Below are 19,555 nucleotides of genomic sequence, written 5' to 3'. Positions count from 1 at the left end.
TCTAATTTCTAGGATCACTCGTATCGTATTTTAATTGGTTAAATATGGGCTTCAAACTATTTTAAGAGTATCCACAAATATGGTCAAAATGGATTAAATATGGATATCCATATTGACCTATAAGGATCACTTATTTTCGCTTTCACTCAAAATTCTTAAATGTGATAAAAAAATAAAAATAATATTAATTTTTCAGAAATTCAATTAATTTTCAAACTTAATTGAAAAATAATTTTTTTTGTTTTTGGAAAAAAATAATAATTTAGAAGTAGATTGGTGGAGGGGGTAAATTTTTTTTTTCTTTTTTGTTTTCCAAAAACAAAAAAAAAAACAAGGGTCGATTGGTGGAAGTAGGGGGGAGGGGGTATTTTTTTTTGCAAAACCAGATTCTTTTTTTTTTTGAAAAAAAAACAATAATTTAGGGGTATATTGGTGGAAGGTGGGGTGGGGGTGAGGGTGAGGGGGTAAATTTTTTTTTTTTGCAAAAACAGATTTTTTTTTGTTTTTGAAAATAGTAATAATTTAGGAGTAGGTTGATGGTAGGTTGGAGGTTTGAGGTGTGGGGCGGCGGAGGGAGGGGGTAAATTTTTTAAGATTTGCAAAAGTAGTTCTTTTTTGTTTTTGAAAAACAAAAATAAAATTAGGAGTAGGTTGGTGGAAAGTGGGTGGTGGTGATGGTGGGGTAATTATCTTTTTTTTTTTTAAAAAAAAAATAGACTTTTTAAAATGGATTGAAACCATTTTACCAAAGCATATTTACTCAAAGTCTATTTGGATGGATTGTAATCCAAACTATTTTTGCTCGATCCATATTCAATCTATTCAAATTCAGTACAATCCAACCATTTGTCACCCCTAGTATGAGGTAATTCTTGTCTTGAAGGACCTCTCCTACTTCTTAATGATGAATTCGATTCATTTTATTGAATGAATTGTGTTAGTTCATTTTCGAGCTTGGATTGTGATCATTTTGGGATAAGTTCCATGGTCTTAATGAGACCAATTGGCCGAGTTAATTTTGAGATTCCGCAAGCGGGTCATACAATGCCATTTTGACTCATTTTTGGGTCTGTCTTCAATTATTGCAATTTGGATGTCAAAACATCTATATTGACATTGTGACATTTTTTTTGTATTAGTTTGGTAGTGATCGAAGCTAATTTAAAAGGGTAGAGCTCTAGTTTTCTTGATTTGGAGCACACACAATCAGCTTTTGAGGTAGCCTATGAACTACCAACATAGAATGGACTTGTGTAGATAAATTCATGTTGTCTAGCTATCTTTGGGATGTGACACTTATTTATATCATGTTTATTGAGTAGAATTCATGACTTTGGTTCCTTTTGTGCAGTTTCGGGGTAATTTGAGCATGCCTTTCTTGTTTACGTTGTGGTATCGTATCTATATGCTTGGTTGTATGCTATTGGTGGTTCATTCTTGGCCTTAGACTTGTTGTAGGCCATTGATTTAGATATATATGTTGATGTAATAATTTGATTTATTTTCATCATTTAAACAAAATCTTTTATTTAATTCAAAGTTTTAAATTTTATTTTCCAATGTTTGTTCTCCCGGTACACATTTGATAAGACGTATTACACACGTACACCTAAAACTAGTAGCGTAAAACACAAATCTCTTGTATCATACTCGATCCTGTACAAAATTTCTTAGTAATTGAATAGTGGTCTATGGAAAAAATGATCTTCCCTCTTATTATTTTGCTTGGCTCTTATACTTATTTTTACCATGATCATAATTTTAAAACAAGAACAAACTTCTATATTTGTAAGTCTCTAAACAGACAAGTCTTATCAATTACAAATTAAGACTGATGAAAATTGATTTATTTTTTTAGTTATTATACATAAAGAAAGGAGAAGGAAACGAGCTATAACCAACAATGTGAAAATACGGGTAATCAACCAACTGAACTACTAAGATTCTCATAATCGATAGCATACAACCCTTATAAAAAGTAGGTAAATACAAGAAAGGAGTACAACTCCAGAAAAATGAAATGAAATGTAACAAAAGAACCTTAGCTACATACATTAAGTCAATCAACATGCAGTTCAATGATAAACCCTAAATACAACCTAGATGGACTGATGCACACAATGCTTTTGCAAGTAAGTTATGTAACCCTTAGATGAGATTCCAACTTTGCCAATAAATATGTAGAAAATTTATAACAGCAGATGAAAAAATGGCTTTCAAATCTCATTCTCCTGTCTGAAAGGAATTATTTGTTCTTGGCTGATTTAGATTATGGTAGCGTTCCAAACACGACGTCCCAGAAAGAGGAGTGATACCAAAACCTTTGGTCTGGATGTGTAAATGATGATTCAAATGATATTTCTGTCAAATAAAACACAGCAAAAAATCTTAGAGTTAACATCATTTAATCATTATAAGTATTTCCTACAAACTTAAAAGATGAAACTTTAGTGCTGAAGCATTATCATATAATTTGCAACACTATTGAACATGAATATAAAAGCCAACATAGATCTAAAATCGGAGAGGTAAACCTTTTGTTAGACAGATACCTCAAAAACTAAATACATAATCAGATGAAATCAAATGGTTTACCTGATGAACTTAGTGATATACTAGTAGGGATGACAAATGGGCGTTTTTGGGTGGGTCAACATGGGCAGAGTTAATACATGGATTAGTGGGGTCATTCACCCAAGTGTCCCTATTTCGGGTTGGTCTTTAATTTTTACCTTTCAGTACTTTAATTATAACATTAGTGGACGGAAATACTCATGAGATCGAAACAACAAACTTTTTCAGAGGACATAAGTTTATATTTTCATAGCATAGTATCCCACAAATCATGCCATAAGGCTGAACAAGTTATGTTGTAAGCCATAATTATACTATACCGAGCAATGTAAAAAAACAAAAAAACTAACTGTGTAAAATTACCAGAATATGTTGTAGTGTTTACCAACTCTAGTTATGTTTTTTTGGGGCATACATCCTAATCCTTTTTAGAGAAAAAAATTGCATGAATCCGCCTTAAAATAGACTGATATGTAATTTTTGCCTTTTTCATTTTTTTGAATGATAAGGGAAACCCGGAGCCGCTACCCTTTGGGTGCGCACACGGTAGAACCCCCGATCCTATGCAATAGCTCGCAAGCCACATAAGAGAGGTAACCCGCACTAGGCAAGCGTTGTGCGACGAGCTCGACCAAGAAGGCAAACCCCTTGCTTTCGTTATTAATTGATTTCGAACTTGAGACCTCCAATATGGAAATCCCAAGCTCAAACCACTGGGCCACCCTGAAGGGACAAAACTTAGGTCTAGTTAGGCATAAGTCTTTAGAAACCGTAGTCATGTGAGCATAACTTGGGATAGTTATACCCTGCGAAAATGTATTAACAACCCTAAAAATGAATAGGATAAATACTTAAGGTGATTTATTTGTTATTTAAAATCTGAAATTTTAAGGGAAAAATGGTCCTTTCATGTATAATTAATTAAATTTGATTTTAAGTATTGAGGAGAGTCCTAAAGTGACTAAGTCATTATCTAAGCCTAAACAACTTCACACATTTCACTCTCTCACAATCTCTGTCACGTTTCATCACTTCTCTCACGTTTGTTTCTGCCAAAACAACTTCAAGAACTGATATAATATTAAGAGTTCTTTACACTTGAAGAAATCACATGAAATTTTAAGATAAACAAAGTAACCAAAACGGTTAAGGCAAAGAGAAGTTGTCCGTCGAGTGGTGTGGACGTTGAGGAAGCTTGGACTGATTTTGGAGAGGGTTTTGGGCAGCAACTTCAACGTTTGAACAATCAAATAAGATATGGGTTTCTTTCCTCTTGGTCCCTTTCCCAAGAGACCCCTTAAGATTCAGTTATTCAGTCCGAAAACTAGGATTGTTTTCTCTGTTGCATGTCCCTATCACTAGCTCCCAATGATTCGTACGTTGGGTATGTTTGCTGGTAGATTTAGGTATGTGTGATTTTCTTGTGTTGAATGTGAATATGTTTATGTACGTGAATTCATGAAAATGACAATCAATGTGTGTTTGAAGTTATGTGCAAGTGTGTGCAAGTTTGTGAATGTGGCAACGGCCCCGGCTTGATGCTCAAAATTTTATAAGGTTGTAGTTGTTGTTTTGTGTGCATAAATCCATAAAAATCGTGATGTTCATTTAAGGAAATGTGGCTGATTGAGTGACAATCTTTTAGCCAAATAAACTAATGAAAAATACGCCTAAAGATGTGTTATAATGGTATATGAATGCACCCTATGAATCACGTGAAAACGTTGATAAAAATGTATAGAAAATGACCAAAATTTCCAGAAACTATGCAAGGTTAAATTAGACTAAAGTTTTATAATGAAAATCTGGAAATTTAATACATTTTAAAGAGGTTAGGCCAGCAGAATTTGAACCTGTGACCTCACCTTTTGGCTACTGGAATTCGCGAGAAAAGGAGACGAAAATGGGGCTGGGGAGGGGGGGGGGGGGGGGGGGGAGGGAATCAAACTCGGGCCACTGGTTTGGAAAAGGAGAGGAAAATAATTTAATTAAATAAATGGGAGTCGTGGGAATCGAACCCACGACCTCCACGCAGCGAGTAAAAGAAGAGAAAAAATAAAGAAAAGAAAATGTGAGGCGTGGGAATCAAACCCACGACCTCAAGGTTGGAGAGGAGAATGGCAAAATTAAATATGAAAATAAAGTGAGGTTGTGGGGGATCGATCCCACAACCTCACCGCCAAGGCGCCTATTTAAGAAATCTTTAATTAAAAATAAAGATAGAAGGCTGTGGGGGTTCGAACCCACAACCTCACAGCCTAGTGAAATTAAAACTAAAACAAGGAGGCTGTGGGGTTTCGAACCCACAACCTTCCAATGTCCAGCGAAAATAGAGAATAAAATGGAAGAGGTTGTGGGGGTTTGATCCTAAAACCTCTTGGTTTGGGAGACAAGGGGCCATGTAATGTTAATGAAAAACAAAAAGGGGTTGTAGGGGTTCGAACCCACTACCCTTCGACCAATTTAAGAGGGAAACCAAGTAGAAAATTAATAGTATAATGTTAATATTGGGGTTCAATATTGAGTCCCAATTTCATGGAGATTAAAAATAAAATCAATGAAAAATGTAAATGCTATCCAAGTGATTCGAACTTGATTTTCCTTACCCAAACTTCCGTATCGATACATAAGTCTTACGTGAACAAAATATCCAAGAATAATGCCACCTGTCTTATTCAAATCAAGATATTGGCATATATACAAGATACATAAGTCTTGTTCTACATAATCTTAGGAATGTAGGAATCACTTAAAGAACTATGAATGAATCCCCATGGCTTGTACGTATAGACACATAAGTCTAACATACGTTCAAAAGTAAGTGAACCTAAGATGTATGCAATGAAATGATGAACCATAGAAGGGTTAAGTATGAGTGTATGATACACTAAATGGGCAACTGCATTGGCATAAGGTGAGATGAACAATTAAATGATCAATGAATTGATAAAACCCTAGAAGGGTTAAGTAAGGGTGTGAAACACACTAAATGGCCAAGTGCATTGGCATATGATGAAATGAACATTCACATAATAAAAGGTGAGTAGCTATGAAAAGCAAAGGTGCTAATGATAATGAATGTTGTGACAACATGATATGAGGCTAATGTAAATTATGAGAACAATCTCAAATAAGCCTAAGTAAATGTTACCGAAATGTACTCACCTATGAGAGTGTAAGATAATGAGGAGACCAATCTCTATGAACACTCTAATGAAAATATTGAGCTTAAAACTCTTAATACTAATGACGAGTTGAGAAATCATTTAATGAGTTATGATGTCCTCATTTTAGAAGCCAACTTCCATGACGTATGAGATGAATGAAGTGAAACTTTATACTGAACACCGATAGGCTAGCTATGAGCGGTGATGCCTTCTTTTGGGAAGGGCGGAAGTTCACATAATTCTCATGAGATGAGACTATACGGCTTGCCGGGTATAAGTCTTGTTATATCTCCCAGTCTTCGAACCTATATAGCCAATATAGGGATATGGCGGGGTTACATTCCCATGTACGCTAGCATGTTTTGGGTCACTTTGGCCGGTGATTCCACCTTTTTTTTCGGTGTGGGAGAGACATTGGATTTCATGATGCTCACATGATCTACGTCGGTGAAAGTTAAAGTTCATAATGAATGAATGAGGCCAGCCTCAAATGATGCACATAATGAAATGAATGATACCAAAGGTGTTAGGATTGGATAATCAAAAGGTGAGTTAGATTCAAGTAATGACATTAGGTCATTCTTGGTCATTGCACAACGAACCTAATGAAATTCTTAAATTACATCCTAGGTATAGCTGGTGTTTACATTGGCCTATGAATGAAATGGAATGGAATACGTATGAATGAACGAAGCAGACTCTGTGTTTGCTAATGAAGACTACCTAGTTGAGGTCCCATCCGTTGAGCCCTTATTTCTGAGATGTCTTGATGTTAATTCCATGATTCCAAGGTCTCATGGCATATGAATGAATGATATTAAAGAAGTTATGTGCTACATGCAAAATGTGTTGTGTGCTATATGATATGTGCTTTGTGTAAATGTTATGTGCTATATGAAAATGTGAAAAGTATGATGATGTATGTTATTCTCATGGGATAACTTTCCTATTCCAAATCTTGAAATTTCACTGACTTTTCTAATCCAAATTTGGAAACATTCCTAATCTCAAATTGGCAAGTCCACTGACTTGACTTCCAAAAATCATGTTGTTAGGAAAGAGATATTCTTTCTCATGCATGTACTTGGTGTGTGCTCGCATATACCCATACTTAGTACAAGTGTGTACTAACCCTATACAAACTCTACTATTTTAGGTGCAGGCGCAGGTGGTTGATAGAGCTACAGGATCTTTGTTGCTGTTATCCGGACGTTCAACATTCATCCGAATTTGGTAGGTCCTCATGTTTTCGAGGATGGTGCTGTTTTATATTCTAGATTAGTTTTAGAGTTGAGCTAGTGGAGCATGTTCCACTAGCGTTTCTTTCCTATTTTTATTCAGACTATGTAGTGGTGCCTTTTTTGCAATTATACACTTAATAAGAATTGAACTATTTCTTTCAGTTGCTTATCTCTTAATGTTAGATGGTTGATGGTGAAAAATTACGTATTTATGAGAATGTTTTTATAAGTATGTTAAGAAACAAAAAGTTTCAAATCTTCCGCTAAAATTAACCTATGTAAAGTAAGAATGACGTAAGTAGGCTTGTCTGCGACCTCTGAGAGGTCAATGACGCCGATCTCGTCTGAGGTCTAGATTCTGGTCGTGACAATGTATGGATACTCTCATCCACAAATGACCTTAAGCAGCCCAGTAAGCCCCTCCAGACTTGCCCTGCCAGTGCTTATATGAAACTCCACAGGAATTTCATCTAGCCCAGTCGGTTTTCCCCTGCTCATCCTACGCAAAACACTCTTAACCTCCTCAATCTTGTAACTGAAGGAATACTAAAGTATTCTTAAATGGGTATTTGGGAAAAACCGTGAAATGATGGGCCGGTTAAATGGGTATATCCCCTTTTTGCCACCTTATATAAGGGATAGTCTCATCATAATATAACTAAAATAATATTAGAGGGGTGCCTCATGTATGTCCATACTTACTTTGATATTTCTTGGCGCTTCACTTGTTGGTTGTCCATGATGCAAGTAGTAGTGAGTTAGATCATACATGACATGCATAGCCCAACACGCCTCCTCCAAATAATGCAGGAGCAATTGAGGGAGTCGAGATGCGTTTGATTAAATTCCAGAACTATAATCACAAACATAGTATCATAAGCTCCAAAAAATGCTAATAATAATAGCTAATCAGCAAATAAACAAATAGGCGATCAGTTTAATGATTACAACAGTTTCATGATGAATATTCCTCAAGCTAACATATCACAATAATACAGATTTTCAACTTGGCAATTTTTTGTTCTCCCACCATCTCAAAATGAAATTACCTACTTTTACTAGTGTAGATATTAAGAACACTGTTCAAATGAGTTACTATATTAAGAACAAAATTGGATGGTGTTCAATATATGAATAACAAAATTCATGTAGTGTGCCTAAGTGTTTCTCTTTGTGTTCATTCTTTGTATTTGAGTTTGATACAAAGTTGGGAGAGAGACCATAATTTTATGCCTAGTCTTTAGATTACTAATCACTGAAAATATTTCTGTCCCTAAAATGAAAAAGAAAAGGAGAAGGTTGAGTTAATAGGAATGTTGGTTGCTGTACATTATTGATGAGAAACCACATGATTTGTAAGTGTTTGGTTTCCTATAGCTTTTATAGACAAGTGATTGTATTTCTCTATAGGTTTTACAGACCAGCAAGAGATCTCAGTGTCACTGGAAGAGCTCTCTGTTGAATTTGTAACTTATTGAAAATGGAGATTTCAGCTTTTTGTGTATCGATATATAATTATATTCACATACATTGTGAGGAAAGATCATAGATAATTTCTCATACTTTTTATTTTTATTTTTATTTTGTATAGTGTTGCCCTGATATGAATTTAAATGTAGAAACATGGTTAATAGTGATTTATATTGCGAACCCCAACTTGTTTGGGATTGAGGCATAGTTCCACGAGTTATCAGCTAAATATTAACTAAGCTAGTCATATGAAATCAAACATACCGGTACACAAAGAATAGCCATTATAGCAGGAGGAAAAACAAGGCGTAGGCCATCCATGGGATGCTTGTGATGACAACCATGAAGAAGATAATGTGTCGTGCTTCCCCTGTAACAAGTTTCAATGTTGTATAACGGATAGGGCCAGAAACTGACAGGAATCTACAAGTGCAAAATATCCTCCCCTTCTGGAGACAGAAGATGTATAAAGATACTTACCAGTAGCTCTTCATCTTTCTATGGAAAAGGAATCGATGAAGACTATATTCCGTCAATGTCTACACAAAAATTCCAAAAGGTACAATCAATGCCACCTTCCGGACAGTATGACCCATTTGGATTGATTTTGAGATACTATAGAATACAACTGGGAGCCAAATGACTGGAATCACCCACCAAACTGTGCGGGTCTGACTCTGTTCCACAAATAAAAAAATCTCAATACCACAATAGATGGAGCTCCTGTCAAACGGAAGGATATTACATGACTCTGGTATGAACATAGAATTTATGTCTTTGACACATGTACATTCCACATCTAGTTTTCTACTTTACCTGAACAATTGTTACAATGAAAGAATGTAAGTATATATACTAGTTTATAGGTGTGTGGCATGGAAGATGAAGAAATTGAATAACAACAGCTCTAATAATACATGGGAGTAAAACGTGAGATCCTGTTGAATTTCATGGCAACAAGGATTAAATAAGCAATACCTCCCAAAAATCACTTTCAAAATATTGAGGTCCTTCCTTGCTAACTATAGGCTGGTGAACCCACTCTTGATAAGCTTCTCCAAGGTGGCCAACCTGATAACATACTTCACAAGTCAAAAAGGAAAATGAGTAGATATTCTATTGGTATGAGTTAGCTGAAAAAAGTTATGAAACTAGTAAGGGTTAGGGGCTAAAGAATCATGGTTAAAACAATGATAACTTGAATAGATTTTTTTTATGAAAACAATGTCAGGAAAAGAATCCTTCTTATTTTGTACATCTTTCTTTTAATTCTGCTATCATTTTTTTAAAATTCTGAGCTCTTGGCAAGTAAAGAAACATATGAATTTTGACGCCTACAGATAGAACAATTAAGAGAAGGTGTTCATCTCATGAACTCAAATTACAAAATGATCTTTTATAATACAAATGCAACAAATGTAGACCATCAAAGCAGATGAGCATGAATATAAAGAAACTACAAGATTAACTTCAGGAATTATACCCTGATGGAAGCATTGATTATGGTTTACTTGACAGATTTTCTAAATAGAAATATGTAGAGTTTGCAATTTCTACTTGAAAGATAAGAGCCTTATCTGAATCCACTGTGAAGCCCTGTTGAACCATCCTGGGACTTTTTAGCTAGTTGATAGGACACAAAAAGGGATACAGAAAGTCATTGATGTTAGGGAGGATTCAAGAGGAGATGTTCTGAACCGAGACGATGAGAAATTCCACCTAAAGTTGAGTACATTTAGTTACTTTTTGATTGAAACAATATAGGGGAAAATAGAAACTACTCCAAATAAGATAAGAAAACACAAGGGATAAGGCATAAAAACACACCTAAACTATGGCGAAATTGTCAATTACACTCCTAAACAGGGTTCTTATACCCCTGAACTTATTTTTTCTGTATTATTTACCGCATTCACAAATTACCTACTAAACAAAAAAATATCAAACACAACATATGTAAACACTCACTAATTCAAAACTAAAAAATGAGATGTTTTTTTTTTCATTTGATTCTTTCAAACTCAAACGACCAGGCCCTCATCCTCTCTCAAACCATTGTTATCCTATCACTGTTTCAACAACTTACAACTGCAGATAAAGAAGTAAGCTTGAGTACACACAAAAGGGCAATGAAGAGCAACAATTAGATCTAGTGATCCGAAAAAGAAAAAAAGGAGTCCCAGTTAAAACTGGTTATGTTAAGATAAGAATTTCGATTTCATTAATCTAAGCACATAATTGTCCAAAAATAACGTTTAAATAAATTTGAAATTTTGTTAAAATAAAATTGATAATATCATAAAATAAGGACATTCCGGAAGTGCACCAGGGCGTGTCCTAATGGTACGAGAACCACAAGGTGTCAGGTTTAAAACCAGACATACGCAAGGAAATATGCATAAACCGAAAAGGGATAGAAAATTATTTATAAAATAAGTTTAAGGGTAATAGGACCTTAATATAGTGTAAGTGTGTCTATAAGATTTTGGGCATAAGTTGAGGGGTACTTGGGCATTTCCCTTTTAATATTAGAAAATGCACTTTGAATTAATTAATTAGTGTAAATTAATTTTAAGAAGTGTTAAAGAAAAAAATGAAAATAATTAATGAAGTGGTGCTGATATGACATTGTTGTGGTACTTACATGACTATGATGTGGCAAGTGAGAGTGGGATAATAATCTTAAGGTGGTTTGTAGTTCATTTCAAAGATGTTAAGGGGGTATTTAAATACCCGTGTAGTTTAAGTGCTAAATTAAGTTTTAGGACCAAGTTCAGGGTTTTTTTTGATGCATTTTCCCTTACTTAATTGAATACAAACAAAGCTCTTACAATGTCCATGCTAGAAAATGACATACAGAACATAGAGAATACAAAAACCTGTAATATAGTAACTTATAAAATCACACAACACAAATACAACAAATATACCATGATGAAAAAAACCATCCAATAAGAATTTATTAATACAATTTGAAGTAGCATTACTATCTCAAGTATAAAAATATCTTAAATTTATTGAATACATACCAATGTACATACCTAGAAAAGGGTGATCACAAATATATAACGTTTTATCAAAACTAACAAAACACCCATAAGAATGTTTCGATCGTCTCTCTTCCATCATTTTAGAAGCAGATCCAACATTATCCACTATTTCTTGAGTAATACAAAGATTTAATGATGAATAATCGCTACAAAATTGTTGTTTAAGTTGAATACCTCTGGAAATTCTCGTAGAATCTGTAATTGGAGAGTGATTTAGAGTTTATCAAACTCTAAATGTGATTTCAACTGCAAATAATAATTTTGAACGACTTACATAAAAATAAAATCATAAAACAAATCTTAAAAAATGGATAAAGATTCATACCTTAATCAAAGGAATTGTATGAATATCTTTATAAAATATATTATCCAATTTCTGAAAGAAAAACAAACAAACAAGAAGGAACAAAGAGAGACCGACTTTGAAATGGAGATGAATTGAAAGATAAAAATATGAGAAAGGTAAAACATTTACTTTTTTTAAACAAATGAGACATAATTAATTGAAAAATGTGTAATTAAATTGAGATAAAATAGGAAGTAAATTAGGATACACAATCTTTTCTAAAATAATGACATTTTGACATTTTAACTAATATTTAAGAAATATAGAGATTTTTACTAATCAAGTTAAATTTTCTTTACTAGTTTACTAATTTTCTCAAAAAAGGGAAATATAGTCTTGATTTTATGTAATAGTCGAAGTTGGGCGGGTCAACACGGGCAAAGTTAATAAATGGATTCATAGGCCATTCATAGTTTCACACAAATGCCCCTTTTGGTGTCGTCCTTAGTTTTTACCCTTCAGCACTTAAAGTACAAAATTAGTGGATGAAAATACTCATGACATTGTAATAACAAGCTTTTTATCAGGACATAGGTTTAAATTTTCATATCATAATTTCTCACGAATAATGTCATAAGGCTGAACAAGTTATGTCGTAAGCCATAATTATATCATACTCAACAACGTAAATTTGTAAAAGAATGTACATAAGTTGCATAGTATTACCAGAATTCGTTGTAATGTTCACCAATTGTAGTTATGTTTTTTTTGGCCATATGTCCTTTATCCGTTCTAGAGAAAAAAATATATACATGAATGAACAAAAAATTGCATGAATTTGCCTTAAAATAGAATGATCTTTAATTTTTGTCCTTTTGACAAAAGAACTTAGGTCTAGTTGGAAATAAGTCTTTAGAAACTGATGTCATGTGGGGCATAACTTGGGATACTTATGCCCTGCAAAAATATATGGATACTTTCATCCACAAAACCTTATACATATGATATACCATGGTTTCACGGTATTTTAATGCTTTTTCCTTAAGTTTAGTCGGTCCAAAAGTCTTTTTATACTAATTTTTATGTAAGTTTCTCTTTATTTACGGGAAATCTGTCTAAAAGATGAATGCAGAGGATTTTGAGCAAGAAATACAGAAAAGTACCACCTACGGAGCTTGTGACGGTTTGTCGTGCCCGTGACGGTCCGTTGGTGGCATCTAGTGCAATTGCTGAAGGAAGATGGGGAATTCTTACCAAGTGTGGGGTTACAGAGTGCATGACCAATCAACCACTCCAGATCTGCCCTGTCGGTGCTTTTTCAAAACTCCACTAGAATCTCATCTAGCCCGGTCACTGCTCCCCTGTCATCCTACGAATAGCACTTTTAACCTCCTCAATCTTGTAATTGAAGCAAGACACAGATATTTTTGCTTAAGTATTCTTACCAGAATATTTACAGTCTTTAGAAATACGAAAGTCTTACTCTTTTGCGTTGGACATTGTTACCTCCAATTTCAATTTTCGGAAAAGAAAGTATATTTGGATTTATTCTATTTTAAAATTTTAAATGAAAAGAATGTTATGAAGTTTCTAATAAATTGTACAGTTAAATACATACATACATACATATATATATATATATATATATATATATATATATATATATATATATATATATATATATATATATATATATATATATATACATACACACACACACACACACACACACACACACACACATATATATATGTATATGTGTGTATATATATATATACATATATATATATATACATATGTGTATATATATATATGTATATATATATGTGTGTATATATATATATACATATATATATATACATATGTATATATACATATATGTATATATACATATGTATATATATATATATATATATATATATATATATATATATATATATATATATATAAAGTTGTTACTTAATTTTAATACTAATACTTTTTATCTTTCTTTGCAGAAAATGTTGCAATATAACAAGAAAATGTCAATTAAGTAGATATGTGGCAAAAGAAACAAAAGTGCTGATTTACAAGGAATTATCCAGTAGAAATGGAGATATAACGAAAATTGAGCAAATATGGAAAATAAAAGTTGGAAAATATGGAAGCATGATAGCCACCAAAATTGAAAACAAGCGTCAGACAAGTTAAATGAAAAAACTTTGTCAAATGTTGGTATATATTTTACCTACTATTTTGATTTTGTCAAAATTATCAACTACAAAGTGGAAAAATTGAGAGAAAATGATGATTTTATTTTTCAGAGAATTGCTATAAATTTCACGAGAAATGAGTTGATATAGCAGAGTAGAGAGGGCCAAAAACAAAATAATTTATATATTTCATTAAGTTCTTCTTGTACTACTTTTTTTAAGTATTTGATGTTAAAAATTATTCTAGTTCCTGCTTTTAATTAAATAGAGGAATTATTCTTCTTGAATATTTCTTCTATTTTCTTATTTAATGGAGAAGAATATTTTCACTAGTAATACTAATTTTATTATGAAATAATTTTCTTTTGTGTTGAGAAATTGATGGATCTTGATATTCCTATATAATAGTAGTTATTATATCTAAATTTTATGTATGTGAACTTAAGCTATAGATTTCATTTTTATTTGTTTTATAGTTAATTTACATATATTTCATAGAGTAAAGACTAAATTACTAACTCATTATTTTGATGGGTAAGAACACATCATGCTTAACACATCACTATGTGGGTTGCGGTATGTGAGGGTCAATCCACTTTTCTTTTTTTAAAAATAATATTTTCTAATCTAAATATGTAACCATTTTTAGGATAATCCTCATCACTAGAACAGTCATTGTCTACCCCTGTCATGGCCCGAGAGAATCCCTTAGTCAGACATGACATACACGACCTCTCGAAGGTCTTATACAAGCCCTTAACATTCATCATCACATATAGTCTTTGAAAAATATGAAATTTTAAAAAATTTTACAACTCAAAAACCAACTTCTTCTATATATCAAAATAGAACTAACTTTGTCTCATAGTACCATCTAGACATAGGAATATGATTTGGACTTAGCCCTTACATTAATTAAAAGTCTTAGAGTAGGATAGAACAACATAGTCTATCAAATATAAAAAATGAACTAAAGCTAGAATCATAGGTGTTTTTCCCTCGAACTTTAGGACTCACCAACTTGGGAAAGAAAATCCAAGCTTCTTGAGAAATGACCTTGAATCACCTCAATGGCTTTAACCTACATGTGGGGAAAAAAAGGAAAACAATATGGGTCAGTATAACACACGTACTAAGTATGGTGCCATGCACATAAAACATTTGAAATATGCACAAAAGGACATTTTAGTGGAAAACATGTTCTTTATCTAGTAAAACCCAATATGCATACAAGATAGGGAACATAAGATAAATCAACATCATAGTAACCCAACATATAAGTAACCTAAGCAAGACTAGTGCAATGCCAAGGATATGTTCCCATAACCCCATCAAAAGCTAAGTGTCAACTATAAGCCACCTACTACTTTCATATGTCATGACATCATAATCATTATAAGCATACCATAAGATAAAACAATAATGTTCGTGATATTCATACATATCTTAAATACATAATCCATAATCATCACAATCATAAGCGAACCCTACTACAACCACCTCTTAGAATCCTACATGTGCAATGTGCAAAAGAAGTCCCGTACCCTCCAATCCACTATGTAGAACTCCTGAAGAAATTCCTACTGGGAGTTCATATCCTTTTGTTCATTCTTTTATACATTTACTTTTACATTTAGAGAAAATTCGCAATAACTGACATAGACCATGGGAGCTACATGAAATCCGGTGTTCTACTCCCACACGAAAAGAAAGGGTTTCCACTTGCCCAAGGTGGAATCTTTCACACTAGATATCTAGGTGGATCCACTAAGATATCGTCCTATGTGGGAACATAGTTAAGGGACAAGGAGATTTCTAGTAGGACCTGGACTTACAAACGTAAAACGCTTCCATTTCATGAGACAACACATGTCTTGGGGAACCCGGACTTACTAACTTATAAGGAACCCATGTGGGGAGCTGGAATTGCTAAACGTAAAATCCCCATATCATTTTCATGTCCTCTCGTTGCTACGCAGTTATTCCCTTAAGTAGCCATCGTTAGTCATTATATGTAACACTTTGACAATCCAGGACGAGTCTTAGAGCCTAACACAGGTGCTACGGGGTCTAAAAACTGTCTTAAGGACTATGTTAATGAATGTAGGTCATTTATAAAGTTTAATAACCAAAACTTCCAAGAACGTCCATGACGTTCGGAAGTTGGTTCAAAGGGGTATTAGTGTGCCTTAGCCTATTTGGCTAGCTTTTAGGAGTCAAAATTTATGAAAAGTGGTAAAAGGGTAGCTAATAGGTGTTTGAGTTGTTTCATGGTTGTAAGATATAGGTGTTTGAGTTGTTTCATCGTCGAAACGTCCGAGTATGACTCTCCAAGGACCAACCAAGGGCCCTTCAGGAGGACCCCGGCAGGTTAAGACAACACTGCCTAGGCAGTGTGCATCAACGGGACAGACTACGGTCCATGTGTGGACTGACGGGGCGTCGATGCCAACGTTGTCACACACTTAGACAATTTGAGGGAGCCCTCGACTGCACAAGTCTCTGAACTTACCTACAAAGTGCAGGACAGGGGGGGGGGGTCAGCCTGTTGACTCACAGACGGCCCGTCGACGGGGTTTCGTCTGTGAGAGTCTTGACTTTCCCGCACATTTTAATGTTAGATCATTTAATTAATTAAGTAGTTTAGTGGTTATTTAGGGATTAAAGGGAGACCAATTAACTAATTTAACTCCCATATAAAGGCCCCAACCCCAATTAATCTAATTACAACTCTTAATACTAACTCTTTTCCTTCTCTCTTTTTTTCTCGCTCTACTTGAGCTCACCATTCAAGACTAGCAAGGAAAGGGATTTGGGGGATGCAAAGGTACGAATTCACCATCAATTCTTCATCAAACGTGAAGGTATGGGATCTAATTCACCTTTCAGACTCTTTCCTCAAAGGGTTCCTTTAAAATGGATTTCAAAAGTTGAGTTTTCATGTGGTTTTCATCCAAATACAAAATTGATGTTGTAAATTGAGTTTTTTATGGTTTATTTATGATATAATGTATAGATTAACATGTAATTGAACTTTATTATGATTAATTGTAATGTTTGTATTCAAATTGAAGAATGTGATCTTTAACCCTTAACCCTAAGTTTGATCTTGATGTAAATTGAGTTGTGATTGAATCAATTGTCTTGATTATGGGTTATATCACTATTAAATGATGTATTTACAATAATACTTAAAAATTTGAGCGAATTGTAGTCGTTCATGCTAGTCTTGAGAAGATGATCTAGGTTAGAAGGTGAGTTGACCTAGGCATCTTATTTTAAGTTATGATATAGTATTTTAATTGTGCTATAGTGTTTATTCTAGGATTGTTATCATATTGAATATTGAATTATGGTGTTTAACATATAAGTTGGATTGAATTGAGGGTTTATGGTAAGGCCTTGATGATTAACTATGAGGAAGACTTTGTAAGTCTTAGAATCTCTATCTTTACTTCCAATGTGATTAATTGTGGTTAATTCATTATGTTATATTAGAGTATGCCTTGTATTAGGATTGATATAATGGTATGATGTTGAATTGAAATTTCTTGATTACGGTTGTGTGGTTGTTAATATTCAAAGGTTATAAGGGTGGTGATGTATACCAATGTGCCTTATTATGAAATAATATGTAATTTGTTAACCTTACTTATGTTAATTGTGATGAAATGACTTATACTCATACAATTATTATTGAGAAATTGATGATGATGATTCTACAAGGGGTAGACCCTTTGACCTAACTAAGCTATGATTGATAATTAAAGGCTCAAAGACATTTCAAAAACGGACTCTAGCTTAGCACCGACTGAACTAGATTGAGGATTGTCCCTTCCCACATATGGAAGGTGGGAGAACTAAATTAGTCTTGAGATTGGAGACTATAATGCATGGTGCATAAAAAGGGTCCCAACTATATCTCCTGTTCTTGAACTATGTTGCACCCATATGAATACTAGCTAGTGGATCCATGTAGTTGCTATGTTTCATGTTTTGGTAATACCTTGGCAAGTAGTCCGCCTTCTTTCGAAGTAGGGTCTTATGACACCGGATTCCACACTAGCTCATGCGGTCTATGTTAGTTGGGTCAAAATGTTCCCAAAAGGTAAAATGTATTGAAGGATTTGAACCCTAACTTGGATAACCTAAGGGGTCTAGCATAGTCTAGGTGAGACTTTACCTAAGCATTTCACTAGTTAGCCTTGAGGGGAGTCTTAGGAGGATGTTCTTATATATGATGTTGTAATGATATATGATATGTACATGATGAACTTGCATATTGTTGAAGCTATATGTTGCTTAGTTCACTTATGAATATGTATTGGGTTGTATTGTTGACCTAAGGTGGAATGTATATCTAAATGTTATGTTAGGTGAAGTTGGACATTAGTTATGGTTTCTTGTTGAGGATACTTGATTGAGTAAGGTCATGGGGCTTTGCTTGGTCATTTATAATTGTTGACTTGATAAGGATTCTTCTTGCTTATTATGAAATAATTGACTCTTATTTATTTATGTGATGTTATTCTTTGATGATAGGGTTGTAGTAAAATGTGTTCAAGTATGTTGGGATACGTATTACTTGTTTGAATTAGTAAGCATGTTTGGTTGGTTGATATGACTTTCTTGACTTCGCATTAGACTTTTAAAAGGTTAAAATGACATGTTTTTGACTAAATCTCCCTTTTTAGCATATTTTGATATTATATGTGCATATGGTCGCATACTTAGTACACGTGGAGTACTAACCCCATTTTTCCCTTTTCCCAAACATTTTTGGTTTCGGTCGTTGAAGACTCATTCAGGACGACTTGAAGAAGGCTTAGATATTATCTATCATCAAAGTGGGTAGGTCCTCACTTTCAGAGGGCGATGCCAATATCTTGCCTATGAAGTTCCTTTGTCTTTCTAAGATTTTTATGTTCATTCCACTTTCATTGTGTACGACTTGTATGAGATATATGTGGCTTCTTTACATTTAATATAGGCCTTGCTTCTTGCCTTATCTTACTTAGTAAAGAAACCTTTCACGCTAGGCGCTCACCTTTTTTGTCTGGGTGGAAGTTGGCGGGCAGGGCTTGCTTAACCGGATACACGGAATTGGGATCTCTGTTGCATGCAAATATTTCTATCAGGAAAGCCTCGCTTATTCAAAGGGCTATGCCCATATTGTAATGATCATTTAGATGATATGAGATGATACAATCTTTAAGACTATCTTTCTATCTTATATATATGTATGTGCAATAAAAGTAGAAGTCTGTGTAACCTTCCTATACGAAAGGTCTATGTATACTCGATACGACTATATATATTATGTGTATGTAGAGATCTATGTAAACCTCCAAGTAGATGTAATGAAAGTTTTAAATTTTTCCGCATTTTCAACATATGAATGTAATGACATGAGACTAAGGGGATAGTCTTAGTCCTCAAAGAGGACGACGATGCCGGTTACGTCTAGGGGGTAAACCCGAATATGACAAACTTGGTATCAGAGCACGAGGTTGAATATCATAGAGTTATATCTCTCTCTCTACCACGTCTATGTAGGTTTTATTCATAATTGTGA

The 19,555-nt window shown here is 33.9% G+C and overlaps 1 long non-coding RNA gene and 1 pseudogene across 1 annotated transcript; one reads left to right on the top strand and one right to left on the bottom strand.

Annotated features, from left to right (window-relative positions):
• Positions 1 to 728: 728 nt before the first annotated feature.
• Positions 729 to 7,143, top strand: LOC138341692 (uncharacterized). The gene is made up of 2 exons (XR_011214539.1): positions 729 to 865; positions 6,898 to 7,143. It is a non-coding gene; the product is annotated as an uncharacterized lncRNA (long non-coding RNA).
• LOC104644320 (dihydroceramide fatty acyl 2-hydroxylase FAH1-like) lies at positions 2,138 to 10,553 on the bottom strand (annotated as a pseudogene).
• Positions 10,554 to 19,555: the final 9,002 nt, after the last annotated feature.

This window comes from Solanum lycopersicum, chromosome 2, assembly GCF_036512215.1.
Source record: "Solanum lycopersicum chromosome 2, SLM_r2.1".
Taxonomy (NCBI): domain Eukaryota; kingdom Viridiplantae; phylum Streptophyta; class Magnoliopsida; order Solanales; family Solanaceae; genus Solanum; species Solanum lycopersicum.
Note: the sequence above shows the minus strand (reverse complement) of the source record. Positions and strands in the feature narration are given on the sequence as shown.